The sequence below is a fragment of the Protopterus annectens genome, chromosome 15.part0, assembly GCF_019279795.1.
Source record: "Protopterus annectens isolate FY-2018-M chromosome 15.part0, PAN1.0, whole genome shotgun sequence".
NCBI lineage: Eukaryota > Metazoa > Chordata > Ceratodontiformes > Protopteridae > Protopterus > Protopterus annectens.
Window position 1 is genome coordinate 377,333,730 of NC_056749.1, and position 17,500 is coordinate 377,351,229.

At 47.4% G+C, this 17,500-nt stretch overlaps 1 protein-coding gene across 2 annotated transcripts in view; it reads left to right on the plus strand.

Annotated features, from left to right (window-relative positions):
• The window catches only part of LOC122789692 (magnesium transporter NIPA2-like), a 403,659-nt gene that overhangs the window by 96,842 nt on the left and 289,317 nt on the right, over nucleotides 1-17,500 (plus strand). The gene's annotated exons all lie outside the window — the stretch shown is intronic.

The following is a 17,500-nucleotide window of genomic DNA, read 5'->3' on the forward strand; positions in this document are numbered from 1 at the left end:
CATATGCAGACACCCATAGATCCATATGTTGTGAGATTTATATCTATATATATATATATATATATATATATATATATATAGCAAAATATAAATATACATGTATGCATACATATACAGATATATCTGTATATAGTAATGTAAATAGATATATGTGACTGTAAATATACACATGTATATAGCTAGGATGTGATACAGCAGTTACGAGTAACATATGTTCACAGGCAATGCATATGGGGGTGAGGGGTCCAGTAAACAAACATGTAACACGTAGCATCAACCCCCCACCCCCCCGGCTATGCCGGTGAGACATACAGATACACAATAAAGGTAAACACACCACTGCTTCCCAGACCACTGGCAGGATACTACCAGTGTGAGATACCTGCCAGGTCTAATCTTGAAACATAGACATCGATGTCTCTTGTGGGACACCAAAAATTAATGATCAGAGGCAGTCCCGGTAATGACTTATCAAACCAGTCTCTAGATGTACACAGACCAGTAGGTTGTGCAAGCCTGATAACCCATGGGTTAACACAATATATGACATGTGTCCTGACACTGGGGAGTAGGCAATGTGTAGTGGTGTGTTTATACCCCACCTACACCCACAGTAAGGATGAGTGCTGTAGAGGAGTGGCAGGTGGGGGAACTATGGGTATGCAATTTTGGGCCTAGGCGTGCAGGTGTTAGCTGGTGCAGTCGTATTAGGCCCGCCCAGGGGATGTAAGTAATATTCCGAAATGACATATCTGATGCCCGTACCTCTCAGCCCCTAAGAGCACATCCACTGGACAGGACATAAACCATTGGGGAACAAATAGGGACCATACCTCTGAACTGTCCCCAATTTCCAGAGACGTCCCAGATTTCCACTCTGTTTCTAACTCTGCCTCACTTAATCCCTCATAACGCTAGTGACATTTGGAGGAAAGGTGGTGAATTACACATAATGAATAACGACAACAATTAAGAGTTATAAACATCATTTACCTCAGAAATTGTGTATGAATTCATATGCTCTGAGTCTGTCAATGTGTCAGGTTAATAGCACCAATAATTTAAATGCATCCCTGATGTTGTTATGCCATGTCCCTGATTCAGTTTGTATATTTCCCTAACCGTATGAGAGGTCTGATAGGGACAGAAAGCACATATTCCTCTGACAACCTTAGAAAGATGATAGAGTATTAGGTATGCAGTAGCATGACTCGGCTGAGATGTGGGTTCCAAAACCCAGTTACTTGTTTGTATTGAAGAGTGTCAGTTCCTGTGTATTAGCCAGACGGGTGCAGATTGTAAGAGTAACACACCAGTAATATGAATCAAACTCTGGATAGGCCGCAGATTCCTTACAGTCGAACAGCATGCTGTTGCCTAATGGGCAGCCATTCCCAATACTGTAGGCATGTAATCCGATGCAATAGGCATCACAAGGTAATATCATAGTCCTCACTCCCACGCAGGGGCATGAATGCTGGATGCAAACACCAAATGCAGTGCATTTGCAAGTGCAGGAGCAAGCAGGTGTAAGCCTATTTGGCCACCAGTATGCGAGTATTACACTGGTAAAGCAATGTAGAGGCTGAGTGTAAGAAACTGTAACCAGAGGTTAGCATTGCTTAGCACCGTGCAAACCCATGCACACCCGCTCACAGCTGCTTTAATGTGCCTTAATCACACCGTATCCAATGGCCTTGTTCTGCCCAGCAACAAAATAAATGGCCTCTGCAAGGCTTGAAACCAGGACCATCCACACACAGCTATTGTGATTTACCACTAAGCCATGGCAGATATACAGACATCGGACCTTATCACAAACATATCATCCAGCACAGTTATTCAACAGTATAAGAAATGTATTCCATCATGTAGATGGATGTGTGAGTGTTTATGTCCAGCATATAGATACATACATATATATAGATATATTAGGAACATCCCATGTGATAACAAAGCATTACAAAGGAATGAAAAGGGAAACACCAGCAACGCCTGTATTATGTAGTGGTGTCATCCTATGTAATATCAAGACTCCCACAGATAGACATGTGTCAGTCATACATGCAAACATTTGCACATTAGCCATATATATCACTCTGTGCATGTTATTTACATTAACACAACAGTTCCTGTCCAATCATTATGTGAGAACAGTACTCTTGCAAGGTGCTGTGTGCGACATCATCATCATCATGATAAAGGTAAATGGGGTAACCATAGAGGGACCGGTAGTGTTATGTGCACAATGGGGTCGTCCACATCAAATGTACCTGGAACATTTAGGAGTTGTGCATACTAGGATAGTGCGCCTGAGAGACAGGGGTCAGGACAACTGGAGTATGTTGTGATGCATATTAAAAGGGTTACATGTTTCCAGTGGACACGTGTGTGAAATGGACAGCTATGTATGGGGCAAATGTTGTTCTAGGGAACTGACTGGCCTTTTGTTTCCATAGGGTGAGAGTGGGATGTGGAGGAAGGAGAGTAGGTATGCTCGTGGAGGATAGATAGGGTAGGATGACAGACAAGACAGCATACAGGGTTGGTATGTGACACATGGGGGGATGCACTTCGGACGGGGAGGGGTGTTCGGCATTCACAAGCCCATGAGCCCCCAGATGGAAACAGTGAGGTGGAGGTCCCCAGCCATGGGCAGCCACCACTGCACCAAAACAGCTGCAGAGGTGGCAGTGCTGGGGGCTGTCTAGAAGGGGCAGCCTCACCCTGTAAATGTAACACTCTGCCCTTGAGCTGGCGTATCTGGTCTCGAAACCCCTTATTGAGCCCCCTAAGCACCACATCCGGGACTGTATGACAGCGGACATGTTCCTGTCTGTACCTGCTCCCAGGGGGACAAGCCCCATCCTCAGTGGCGGTACCACCAGAAGGTGGTGCAGAGCCAACAGAGGTGGAGGTCCAAGGCTGGGCCCCAGATGTGCTGGTACCCAGTGCCGTGGCCAGCTGAAGTGGGACAGGAGGTTCTCCCGGGACCTCCAAACCCATACAGCCCACGGTGTTGCAGTTTAAACACAGATATGGCTTAGTAATAGTCACCAGCATTCAGGATTACTTCCAACAGCATGCATAGATATGACCATCAACCCAACACAACAGATGGTATACATTTGCAGAGGGAGCACAACACTATAAATACTGCATGACATCTGTACAACTTGTAGAAGACTTGTGACTGCAGCTATGAACAGTAGCCCATTATTGGCATGTCACTGAGAACCCCAGACAGTGTCTGTCATACCACTGTTTCATGTGACATATGTCCAGTCAGGGATGCGATGTCAGTAACTCATCACTATCACCATGTACTGGCTGCAATCATCACTATCACCATGTACTGGCTGCAATCCTCATACTATGCTCCTGCTGTTTACAGATGTGTGTTCAGTGAGTAACACAGGAAACAAATGGTTCCACACACTTACCAGTCCACAGATGGCCCTACAGATGGGGGTCCCTCACAAACAGAGCACTGTCTTGTCAGTTTTAAAACATGCAGAATAGCCATTACCACACACAACTTGTTAAACAGGCAGTTGTCTCAATGAACCATAGCTACACTTACATGCTGTAGTCCTGTCCGGCACATCACCCTCCTGTCTTTAGGCTATTTACCACTGTGTATGTTTGTGGAACATCCAGATATCATCTGTGATGCCATTTACCAAACACCAGATCCAGGTACCACTCACAGCGACTGTCATGGGCAAACACCAACATGATGTTCCTAGATATTGTACTGTGTTTTCATAGTTTCATGGTTTAGTACTAGGCTATCTGCCCTGGGGCATTTATAAGCCTAGCCATAGTGATGTGGCTTTTGCCACCCCATGTAATGGTACAAAAGTGTACAGAATAGATTTAGAATACTGTGCCTCTGTCTAGTAATGACACAGTGAAGACCCCCTTACATAATAGAATTAGTTTACTGTGCCTCTGTCTAGTAGTGAGACTGAGATGACCCCTGGGGTAAACCTACAATCTCCCATCCACTTGTCAAGATTTCTCCTGAAGAGAGTCAGTGAGGGGCTCTGCCTAACATGAACTGAGATTCTGTTCCAGAGTATGGGAAGCCTCTGAGTTATGAATATGTCCCGCCAGCATGTCCTATTCATATTCGTGCTGAGGTTTAAATCTTTAGCTCTCGTGGTTCTGATGGATTTGGATTTTTTGAGGTGGAGCATGTCCATCAATTCCTGATTGGACATGGCCTTGTACGTCAGGCACAGATCACCACTGAGTAGGCGGTATGCTACTGAATAGAGCTGGAGTTTCTTTAGTCTGGCAGCATATGCCATATGTTGGAGACCCTTGATCCTCTTGGTGAGGTACTTTTGGAGTCCCTCTAGCTGTTGCAAGTGCCAGGTGAGGTACATACCAAATGGGGCATTGTACTCAATCATGGGCCTGATAAGGGAGGAGTATAGGGGTACAATGACCTCCTTTGATCTGGATGTGAATCCCTTCATGATAAGGTGGGCAAGGTAGAAAGTCTTTCTAACCACTTTGGCAACATGGGTGTCAAATGAGAGGTCACTATCGACTTGGGTCCCCAGGTCTCCGATTACTTTTTCCGTACTCAGTGGGTTACTGTCTATGTGATAATTTGTGGGTACTTTGTTTTTCCCAAAGGGGATGACTATACATTTTTTGGCATTTAGTTTAAGGCCATGACTCCGGCACCAGTTGTCCGTTTCAGTGAGGCCTTTCTGTAGGATGTATGTGTCAGCTGGTGTATCGACTATGGCGCCTAGTTTGCAATCATCTGCGAACTTTGTCAGCCACAACTCTCCCATGTTTGCTTTCACATCTGAGAAATAAATGCCGAGCAAGAGGGGTCCCAGGACAGAGCCCTGTGGGACACCACTTGTGACTGGCTTTGAGTCTGACATGGCTCCAGCAATTTTGACTTTATGGGTTCTATCCTTTAGCCAGTTTGGAACCCATCTTGTGACATATGGATTTACATTTAAGCTGTTGAGCTTGTCTATGATGCCAGAGTGGGGTATTGTGTCGAAAGCTTTAGCCAAGTCCAGGTAGGCTGTATGGACTGCTTTGCCCTCGTCAATGGCTCTAGTGACTGTTTTGAAAAAGTCAACCAGGTTCAGAATGCAGGATCTGCCCTTTACAAAGCCGAACTGGGTGGGATCAAGTGTCTGTAAGTCCCCAATGTCTCTGTTTATGAGTTCCATAATGATTCTTTCCATAGCTTTGCAGACCAGGCTGGTTAAGCTTATGGGGCGGTAGTTACCAGGGTCTGTAGAGGTGCCTCCTTTGTGGAGTGGGACTACTGTTGCTGTACGCCAGTGTTCAGGTACATATCCTGTAGTAAGGCTAAGGTTAAATAGCATTTTTATGTGCGGGTTTAGCTCCTCTTGGAGTTCACGTAGCACGCAACCCGGGATACCGTCAGGTCCCATTGATGCTGTGTTTTTAGCTTTGCTGAGGACGGTTCTCACCTGGACATCTGAGATGACAGGGAAGTTACATTCAGCTGGGATAAGTATTTCTTCTTTTGGGGGTGAGGGAGGGGAGAAATTTTCACTGAACCTGTCTGCCAGAATGTTGGCAATATCTGTGGGTTCAGTGTATTTTTTGCCATTGTGAACTAACTCTGAACATATCTGAGGGTTTCTGCCCAGGTTTCTAACATAGCAGAAGAAGGCCTTGTGGTTATCTTTAGTGTCCATAGCGATTTTTATCTCAAAGTTGGCCTTTGATGTTTTTATGAGAGAACGTAGCTTTCTACTAGTGCTGATCAGAGATGCCTTCTCTTTATGGGATTTTGCTCTGTCGTGCAGTAGCTTCCTTCCTTTGTTATACAATTTGTTTATGGCTGGGGTCCACCAGACAGGACGCCTGCCCTTGGTGGAGAGGGTCTTGGTTTTATTTGGGATTGCATGATCCATGCATTCTTGGAGATGTCCGTAGAAAGCATTTGTGAAGGATTCTGCATTGTGGGATGTGGTTTCCACTGGCCCAGTGGGCTTAAAGGATACCATCTCAGATGTTCTTCATCTCACATTGCTGCAGTCCTTACATATGGGGTAGTCCGCTGTCCTCGGTCGGCCCGAATACCAAAGTATTAGGCTGACGTCGGTCAAGGCGCTTAAAACTGACATCAAGACGTCAGGGTACAAAAGCGCATGACCGACGTCATATCCTCAGTCTTTTTTGCCGCATGGTCCGATGCAGAAGCAGCGTTGCAAGTGCCGTTCGGGCGTTGAAATTTTTCGAGTTCGAGTTTCAGACCGAATCCAAGTTGGCTAAGTACCCGTTGGGGAATATTTTGGTTTTTCTTGCCTCAGTGTATTACGGATGTCAGAAAAAGTGAATAATTGTATTTATTGTGGGAAACAGATACCGCATAGGATTATCATTCTTTGTGCATTCCTTGTTTGGGGCCTGAGCACGACGTAGTCGGGTGTTGCTTTGTGCTAGGTTTAAAGCGCACTATTGCGAAGGTTAGATTGTGCTAGGCTGGTCTTGAGCGGTGCAATTATAATATGCCGCCGGATTCTCCGGCGCTTCCGCGAAGAAGCGCAAAGACAAAGCGGTTAAACCCAGGCAAGATGAGTCGTCCGTTCGGACGCCGGTTCTTTAGAGGTTTCAGTGGAACCGTGGTTCCATGGAGGCTTCTCTGGAGTCTCAGGGGGAGACTTTGATTTTGCAGGATGTGGCCTCTCACGAGGCAGGTCAGGCTGAAGGGGCTTCTCAGGTTTCTGTACTCCCCTCCCTTCCCAGGGTGGTTAGGCCCTCTCCTTCTGTTTCCAAGGCTTCTTCCAGAGGCAGGCCAGGTTTGGCTTCTGTTGGTGTCAGTCCTAGTTCAGCAGCGTCTGTGCCTAAGAAGCACATGCTTAAAATGGCAGAAGATTTGATTACTCTGATTAGAGGTTCTTTGCCCCCTCCTGATAAGAGGCCTAGGGTGGAGCCAGAGTTGGAAAGTTTTGAACAGGCTTCGATGTTTCAGAGTCTTCGGCTGAAGACTTGCAGGAGTATACACCTTACTCTGATTCTGATGCAGAAGATTCCACTCCTCCTGCTTCTCCTCCAGAGGATTTTTCTTTTTCAGAGACTCTTCATTCTATGAGGGAACATTTTAAGTGGGAAGGTCAGGACTTCTCTGATTCACGGAAAAGGCTTAGGAATTTTGTTTTTACCTCATCATAGACCCTTAGCTATACCCCCTGTTCTGGATGTTGTGCAAGATGTATTTTCAGAGGCTTCACTTAATCCTGATTCTCTGCCTCCTGCTCCTGTTAAACCGGATAGGTATTACAGGGTGCCTGAGGCTCATAAATATCTCTATAAGAGTCCTAGGGCAGACCCAGAAACTGTTAGTCAGGGACCTAAGGGTGTCAAGGCCTCTGTTGTAAAGAATCCGGTACCTCTAGATAAAGAGGCCAGAGCTTTGGATAGATGGGGAAAGAAGGTCTATACATCTTCTACCTTAGCAATGAGGGCTTTGAATTGCCAGTTTCATATGTTGAAATATCAAAATTTTCTTCTTTCGCAATTGAAATCTAAGGTGGATGCTCTGGCAGAAGGAATTGACTGTAAAGAATTACAAGATTTGGTGCATGTCTCTGAACAGGTGGGTAAGCATTCTTTACAGTGTGGTTTTGATGCTTTGCAGGCCTCTTCTAGGGTGGCTGCCACTGGTTCAGTTCTTCAGGCACGCCTGGCTTAAGGATCAGAATTTATCTGACCATGTTAAGACAAGGATTTTGGATGCTCCTTTGCAGTCTGAAGTGTTGTTTGGTCCACCTGTGGAGTCAGTCTTGAAGAAATTGGAAGACAAGGCTAAGTCTATGCAGACTGTTAAGGATTTTTTGCAAGTTCAGCCTCCAAAGTTTAGTAGCAATTGGCCTGCTAAGGGTGGACGATCCTTCTTCTGATTCTCAGTCTAGGGGTAGATCTAGACATGGTAGGGGCAGAGCTCAGAGTTCCTTCAGACCTAGAACATGGAGTTCACCTGCACAGTCTTCGAGTGAGGGCAGGGGCCAGTCCTTTTAAACAGGCCCAATGACCTACCTTTTCAGCTGCCAGATTCTTCTTGCCTGGCAGCACCTTTGGGAGGACGGTTGGCACTCTTCAAGGAAAATTGGATTTTAATTACCCAAGACAAATGGGTATTGGATATCATACACCAAGGTTACAAGTTTTATTTCCATACCTTACCTCCTTTCAAAGGCATGCCAGACGTTCCTCCTCAGTAAAGACTAGAGGCTCACAAACAGATTTCTCTACTACTTCAAATAGGAGCTATACAACCGGTCCCTCTGCCAGAAGTGGGCCTAGGATTTTATTCTCGCCTGTTTCTAGTACCAAAGAAAGGGAACACGTGGAGACCAATTTTGGATTTATCTATCCTCAACACATATCTGGACATTCCCAAGTTCAAACTGTTGACGTTACAACAGCTTTTACCTCTGCTGGGCAAAGATCACTGGATGGTGACTCTGGATCTCAAGGAGGCTTACCTTCATGTTCCTATCAGGCCCAGTTGCAGGAAGTATCTGCGTTTTGGCTGGGATTTTCATTATCAGTTCTCTGCATTGCCCTTTGGCTTATCTACTGCCCAGAGTGTTCACAAAGGTTCTGGCTCCAGTGGTAGCTTTCTTCAGGCTAAGAGGAATACAAATCTATCCTTATTTGGACGATTGCCTGATTCTGGCTCAAGGAAAGGAAGAACTTCTTCATCATTTACAGTATGTGATGGCAGTGTTAAGATGCCTAGGGTATTCTGTGAACGAAATAAAGTCCAGTCTAGTACCCTCTCAGGACATGTGCTTTCTGGGTGTGAGACTGAATACAGCATCCCAGATGGCCTTTTGACCCCGGACAAACAAAAGAATCTTTCTCTTTACTTCCATCAATTGTCTCGTCAGTCCAGGCTGACTGCAAGGACAGTCCTTCAAGCCTTGGGGTTCATGGCATCTTGTATTCTGGTACTTCCCAATGCCAAACTGCATATGAGGAAGCTACAATGGTATCTCAAAAATGTATGGACAACACTGCCAAGATATGGACACTGTCATTCAGATAATACCTTGCATTCAAAAGGAATTTTTGTGGTGGGCTCAGGAATGTCACCTAAACAAGGGACTCTCTGTGACCCGACCAGAGGAGAGTCAGATTCTAACGACAGATGCCTCAGACAAAGCTTGGGGAGCTCATCTGAATGGAAAATGGGTACAAGACACGTGGCCTGCCAGACTTCAACATTTACATATCAACTTGAAGGAGATGTTAGCAGTCCAATTTGCATTGATGGCTTTCAAGGATTTACTTCTTCCAGGGCAGGTGTTGATTCAAACAGACAACACAACTGTCATGTGGTACATCAACAAGCAAGGGGACACATTCATACCCTCTATGCAGACAAGCAATGATTTTGTGGGAGACTGCTCTCAGTTTACAGCTAAATCTTCAGGCAAGGTTTCTGCCAGGAGCACAGAACTCCTTAGCAGATGTGTTGAGCAGACAAATTATGGATCCCCACGAGTGGAAATTGGATCCTCATGTATTTCAAAATTGACAGTGTTATGGGGAACTCCAGACATAGATCTGTTCGCTTCTCCACTAAATTACCAGCTGCCAAAGTTTTGCACAAAAAGGTTTCATCCCACAGCTTGGAAAGTGGATGCTCTCTCATTCAATTGGAGCAATCTTCACGTGTATGCCTTTCCACCACTGCCTCTCCTCCCAAAGGTACTCCTGAAGGTCAGACAGGACAAGCCAACCATGATTTTAATAGCTCCGGATTGGCCTCGACAGCACTGGTACCCATTACTGAGAAGTCTGGTATGGGAGCCTCCATGGCCTTTGCCTTCGATTCCACACCTGCTGTCTCAGGAGAACAGTCATTTACTCAATGTCAAACTTCACTCTCTGCATCTAACAGCCTGGCATATTCTGTTTTAAACCCTGGAGGGTCTCAGCTTCCACAACAAGTTTTGAATGTTATTTTGGAGGCCAGAAGGCCTAGTACAAGGAAAGTTTATGCAGATAAATGGAGGAGATTTTAATTTGGAGTACAGCAAAGGACCTTGATGTTTCTAAACCTAATTTAAGTGTTGCTCTTCAATACCTTACTGAGTTATTGGACAAAGGTTTGTCCTTCTCCTCTATAATGGTTCATGCTGCAGCAATTTCTGCTCACTATGACTGTGACCCACCATTATTTTCTCATCCTTTGTTTAAGCAATTCCTTAGAGGGGCAAAGAATATAAGACCCCCACGTAGAGCTCCAACTCCTGCTTGGGATCTCAATTTTGTGTTGGAGAAACTCACTCTACAACCTTTTGAGCCTGCAGCGACTGCCGAGTTGAAATATTTATCATGGAAGACTGCTTTTTTGTTGGCCATTACCTCTGCGAGAAGGGTTTCTGAGTTACAGGCCCTTATGGCGTTTGAGCCTTTCTTAATTTTCCACAAGGATAGGGTGTCTTGTACTAACCCTTCCTTTATGCCTAAAGTGGTTTCTAGTGTGGCTTTAAACCAAACTATTCATTTGCCTACTTTTTATGCAAACCCCAAAATAAAGGGAGAAGATTTTGCACACTTTGGATATACACAGACAGTTGCGATATTATTTGAGCAGAACTAAAGGGTTCAGGCAGTCTCAGCAGTTGTTTGTTTCATTTGCTTTGGGTTCTCAGGGCAAACCTGTTTCAAAACAAACTATTTCTAACTGGATTGGTTTTGTATTGCATTCTGTTATTCCCATCATGGTAAGGAGATTCCAGCTGGGATTAGGCCTCATTCCACTAGGCCTACTGCCACTTCTACAGCTTTTTTAAGGGCGGTGGCTACTAAAGATATTTTGGAGGCAGCTACTTGGAGTTCAGTGCATACTTTCTCTAAGCATTACCACCTTCCACTTTACTCTAAATCTAGGGCTGGATTTGCCACTGCAATTTTACAGGGCATTTTGGCAGCTCCTAATGCTTTATAGTTTTGCCATCCTCCCTTACCTCTGCTTTGGGATTCTACCCATATGTAAGGACTGCAGCAATGTGAGATGAAGAACATAGTACAGTTTTGTACCTACCATAAATGTAGATGTTCAAGATCCACATTGCTGCAGTCAATTACCTCCCTCCTTCCCTCTGTAGTTAGAGGTGGTTATGTGGTTTGGGTTGTAAATATTGTAAATATGGTTAGTGCAGGGGTGGTTGGTTGTTTTTTGCTGTTTTTTGGCTTTGGCCTTTCTTTTTAGGGCCTTCTGACATCTGGGGCAAGAAAAGACTGAGGATATGACGTCGGTCATGCGCTTTTGTACCCTGACGTCCTGATGTCAGTTTTAAGCGCCTTGACCGGCGTCAGCCTAATACTTTGGTATTCGGGCCGACCGAGGACAGCGGACTACCCCATATGTAAGGACTGCAGCAATGTGGATCTTCGAACATCTACATTTATGGTAGGTACAAAACTGTACTTTTTAAGGAGTGTAAAGTCGGCTTTTGAGAAGTTTTTCACTGTAGTCTTTTGTGTTGGGGGTGGAGGTGGGATATGTATATCCAGGGTGATTAGTTTGTGGTCAGATCTCACTAGTGAGGGGTATACTTCCGGTGTGGAGCACTTTGTCCCCATGTTTGTGATGATCAGGTCTAGTATATTATCTCCCCTTGTGGGAGAGGTGACTAGCTGTTCCATTGCATTTGAATTTATGAATTCCAGGAACCTTTAGGCTAGGGTGTTTGGGCTAGAATAATGCACCCAGTCTATGTTAGGGTAGTTGAAGTCTGCCAATATGATGGTGTTTGGTGAGACATTCATATCCTCCAATGTCTTCAGGAAGGCTGAATGGGGTTCCTGAGATTGGGAGGGTGGACTGTAACATGCTACCAGTTGTATAGCAGTTTTGCCTATGGTTAGTTGCACCTGGATGGTCTCTGATGCTTCATGTGTTGCCACCAACCTGGAGGTGTGGGTGTCCTTGATGAATATGGACACTCCCCCTCCCTTTTTGGTTTGGCCCGAGTTATGGGGCCGAAAAGCATGATACGAGGTATAGCCTGGTAGTGCTGAGGTGCTCTCAGGAGCCTTGAACCAGGTTTCAGTTACTGCACAGACATTGATGTTCTCCATACCGAGGAGTGCTTCGAGAGCCTGCATCTTGAGATTTAGACTTCTGGCGTTGAGTAGAATTACCCTTAATTTTTTTCCATTTTTGTTTTCTAAGGAGGGTGGGTTTGTCTTTTGAGCCTTGCCTAAAAAAGGCACTATGGGGGTGGCAAGAGCCTTAGCCAATATCCGAATGGCTATGGGAACATCATCACAGCTGTTCCACATGCAATCAGTTAGAGGAGGACTGCAACAGGTGCAGAGGCCATCACCTGAACATGACCATCACTTACAGTACACAAGCTGCTGCTGAGCAGGTGTACACCTCCACATCCACCAGTGAGTGTGTGGGAGGGACAGACAGAGGCAAAGTACATCAGAGAAGGGCTTGGAGACTAAAAGCTAAGCATCTTCTGTCACACACCTACAAGTACAGGGGTTCAAACCCCTGACTGACTAGTCATTACTATTACAAGTGCATGCAATTACTCCTTTTAAAACAAAGCTCACATGTTGGTGTGCTGTAAGAACATATGTGTGTGTTGGTGTGTGACATCTGCAACAGAGATATAGTAGACATACATTAGGTGTAGCACACATGGCTGTCCACATGAACGGATGTCATTGTCAACACAACCACACTGTCTAATGGACTGACATTGAAACTCTTTGCCAGGTCCACAAATACACTCCCAAACCACTTAGTTTGCCACACTGCAGTAATGCACAGGTACTACATGCACCACAGGGGATAACCGGAGGTTCTATGGGCTAGGGCATGTGAACATGTTTGTCATCTGTCAGTATGCCAATGGGAGTTATACTGGGAGTGACTGGGTTGGGAATATCATACCCCACTCGCAGACACAAGGTGCCACTACTGACATGCAAGTGTGCATTGCTTTATGGGTGTGTAGTGGTTGGCTGTGCAAGATGGCTGTACAAGGCTGGGTGAGGGGTAATCCTTGGCATCATGCCACCCAACAATGGTGTGCAGTGTGGTACAGGGGTGTAGTGTCTGCAATGTCCCACACAGATGGGTATTGTATGAACTGCCCTGGCATCCTGGTTACCATTGTGTATGACCATAGCTTTGCAATTCATGCCATGTCTGTGTTTGATAGTCCTTGACATGGACATTGCCTAGGATGTGCATGTCCCACAATAATGTACAATGACCTGTACAGGTGTACCTGGTTTGGCTGGCACATGTTGTGTACACAGATTGTTATCCTCCGATATGCCATTACTGGCCTGGTGTGACAGAACCTGCTTATAGTCAGCAGGTTGATCCTGCACCTGCATTGATAGCATGATACAGGTATTCCCTGTTGTCAGTGGCATCCGTCCATACAGGGCACATGTGTAAGGTATTGTATGGCCTCTGTGGATCACATTTGATGGCACCACATATGTTGCAGGCATCCAGTGGGGAACATAGTGAAGGCACATTGTCCACAATTATGTGCCTATTGTACTGCTGTACAGGGTGCCATGCCCTCTGCAGCCCACTGCAATCACACCATGCCTACTATCTGTCATCAATGTGCAGAGTATTAGCAACATAGCAGGATATTCTAGGCAAGTGTGTTTGTGTATGACACATGGGTTCAGGACATATTCCGGGTAATAGTAGGGTTGCATACTTTGTTCACCAGGCCTTTTGCCAGATGTAGGGTTATGGCTTGCCAACACAGTCCCTTGGCTGACTGACATCTGTACTCCTCGTGAGGTGGACATTGTGACATATAAGATGGACACCATATAGGAAAACTACAAAATCCACTCCCGAACATGTCCAGTGGTTAGACACTCACAGCCACCTCCACACAGACTCTGACAGTCAAACACACACACACCTGCCATGTCCTGGAATAGAAACCCTACCTAACTAGTGTATCACACTACAGCATTACGCAGTTGCAGCACACGCTAAGGAGAATACTGGGTTACAGCACAAAAAAAAGCATTGTTCTTGTCTCAGGCAGATGGACAGACACACACACACGCACACACAGTTGGTCTCTCTTGGAATGGAACCCCTGCCTAACTAGTCTTATCACACTACAGCAATACGCAGTTACAGCATGCTTTACGGAGAATACTGGGTTACAGCAGTCCTAGAGGTGTATTTCTAGGTGGGTGACATCAGCAGGATTGCCAAAGGTGGTCATGTGAATTGTAAAGAGTGTGCATACTCTGAAAAGCATTGTTCCTGACTCAGGCAGACAGAGACATACACACACACACACACACACACACACACACACACACACACACACACACACACACACACACAGCTGGTCTCTCTTGGAATGGAACCCCTAGTTAACTAGTTTATCACACTACAGCAATATGCAGTTATAGCATGCTTTACGGAGAATACTGGGTTACAGTAGTCCTAGAGGTGTTTTTCTAGGTTGGTGACATCAGCAGGACTGCCAGAGGTGGTCATGTGGGTTTAAAGAGTGTGCATACTCTATAAGCATAGATCTGAAGTAGGAGATTCATTTGTCTGCAACCTGTGGGTTATGGATCCGATATCGGATCCGAACCGGCATGGTTTACCAGCTATGGATCCAAGCTCTCAGCTCCTCCCCTCACCCATAATGCCCTGCTCTACCCTCATGACCTCAGATCTCGTTTGCCGCGCATGGTGACCAGGTTGTGTTTTTCCAGCTCTCCAGCTAAGTGATATTTCTAGTATCTAAAGTGCTTAAATTTGAAAGTTTTTGTTAAAGTTGTGTGAAAGTGTAGGTTTCCCTCTTATATTATTACTTTTTTAGTGTTTAAAACTTAATTTTAATATCCCTCCCCTCGCTGGTAGCGTAGTGTGTGTTTGGGCCTGTGAGTGGTTTTTGTTACTTTACTTTTATTAGTTCTAGTAACATTGTTTGTTTGCTTTTGGGATGTCTGAGCAGCCCAAAGCTGTATTTTCTAAGTGCTCCGAGTGTGGCCATAAGCTTTCCCCAGCTGATGGCCACACTCAGTGTGTGTTAGATGCCTGGGGGTTGAACACCTCACATCTGGATGTTCCATTTGTGCAGGGTTCAACCCCAGGGCATTGAAGGAGCGGAGGTCCAAGCTTGTCTTGGCGGGTCTCTTGCCGCCGGACTCGGCTCCGGCCCCCGCTCCCTCGGGTAACCGTTACCATGGTTGTCCCTCTCCGGCTCCCCTCCTCCTCCTGGGACTCAACCTCCCTTTAGTGGTTGGAGGAGAGGAAGCTAGGAAGAAGGACCGGAGGGAGAAGCACCATAAGCGGCGGGCCGAGACCTCTGTTTCGGCCCGCCAGCCAAGCGGGCTTCTCCCGGCCTCCTGTCTGCTGGCTCTCCCCTCCTCGGCTCTGGTCTCCAGCATGTTTTCACGGGACCGGAGGAGGAGGAGACCCGACCTCCGTCGAGGCTATCGAGGAGGCACTCAAGGCCTACCTCGGTAGCCTGGTCGAGATCAACTTATAGCCTGTCGGACGCTGATCTGGACGGATGATGAGAAGGTTCATCCAGGCCCAGATGCAGATGGGAGTGCTCTTGCCTCCCCCTCTGGGGAGCTCGACCCCTTTTCAAGCCAATTGCTCCTTCTCCGACCCGCTACCGGGTTCGGAGCAGTTGAGCCGAGCAGCCGGGCGGGGTGGGTCGGCGCCGATAGTACTTGGTACCGGATCCGACCCTGCCCTCGAGTGCATCGGATCCGACCTCTCGAGCCTGGATCCGAGCCGGATCCGGGGATCAGTGCTCCTTCGGCGCCGTCTGTGTCGGGCGCACTGTCGCCGGATCCACTCTCGGATCGAGGGAGCCGATTGTCGGATCCTTTGGTGGTCGGCTCCCCGGCTTTTGATGTAGTGGAGAGGGCCCTGTTGAGGGTCTCCGGACCCCGGCACTTGTTTCGGCTCCGTCCGCCTCCTCTGCACTGGGTCAGGCTTCCACCATCAGGCCCTTGGGACAGCCCGCTCCTGTGCCCCAAGCTGTTCCCCTGGAACAGGTTACTGTTTGCGAGGAGTCCTCTGACAGCCCCCCAGAGGATGTTCCTCACAAGCATACGTGCAAAAGGAGGCACATTGACTCCCCCGAGTCTCTCACGGAAGACACGGATTTGGAGGAAGGGGAAGGCTCCCCATGGTCACCCCCCGAGGATGTCTCATTTGGAGACATCATGGAAATGCTCTGCATAAGGGGGGGGTGGTCTGCCCCCAAGTCTTCCTCGGACGAGTCCGTGTTCTTGGAGGCATTTGAAGCGGGCCCGTCTACCTCTTGGGTGTCCCCTCCTGCCGACCCCCTGGTGGACCTCATTACCACCAGGGCGTGGAAGGAACCGGACACCGTGGAGCCAATCCCTAAAAGGCCCGACCGGATCCTCAGTCCCCCGGCTGACCGTGCCCATTGGAGTAAGGGGCCTCCGGTAGATGCCATGTTGATGGCGGCGGCCACCAAGAGGGAACTTGCTCAGGAGAGTCCCTCAGTCCATCCCCCGAGCAAGGAGTCTCGGATGATGGACCGCTTGGGGAAGCGGATGTTTAGTTCAGCGACCTTCTCGGTAAGGGCGCTGAACTACCTGGCACATGTGATTAGGATGCAACGCGATCTTATTAAAGAATACGCTGCATCTCCCCCAGAGTCCATGTCGGAGGAGGACAAAGTGCTGCACTCCACCCGCATGGCCACTCTCAGGTCCGTTACCAATACCTCTATGCGGCTACCCTCCCATGCTACGGAAGGCGCCGCTAGAGCCGCAGGGGCAGGTCTAGTTACTAGACGTCAGGCCTGGCTCCATCATTGCGATTTCTCAGAGCCCTTCAAAGCATCATTTGCGAGCGCCGATGGTTCTGCCCTCTTTGGCAAAACTGTTCGCGACACTTTGACCCAGAGCGAGAAGGACGGAAGACGCTGTCTGCCGTCGGAATCCGCTTCTCTGCACCCCAGAGGCCCTATTCTAGGAACCAAAAGGGTCAGAAGAAGATGTGGTTCCGAAGTCGCAGCAATCCCAGCCTGCTCCGGACAACCAGTCCTTCCGTGGCAGAGGAGGACAGGGAGGGCCGCCCTAGAGGCAGAGGGGCTCCCAGGAACTTCGGGTCCAGAGAACCCTTCTCTGAGCGGCCCAGCGCAGCAACCCTGAGGGTTGCCGGCTGCTCCACTCTGGAGGCAGTCGGGGGCGTTCGAGCACCTAGCGGCATGGGAGTCCATAACATCAGACCGCTGGGTTCTCCAGATCATATCCAGAGGATACCGTATCCCCTTTCGTCACTTGCCAAAATTGAAGTCCCTCCCGACGTTCCACCCGGTCAGCGGGAGGCGCTTTGGCAGAAATTGGCCATCTGCTAAAGAAAAGAGCCATCCAGCCCGTCCCCAGACCAGATCGGATCAGGGTTCTACTCCAGGTTCTTTTAGTGCCAAAAAGACGGGGATCTAAGACCAAT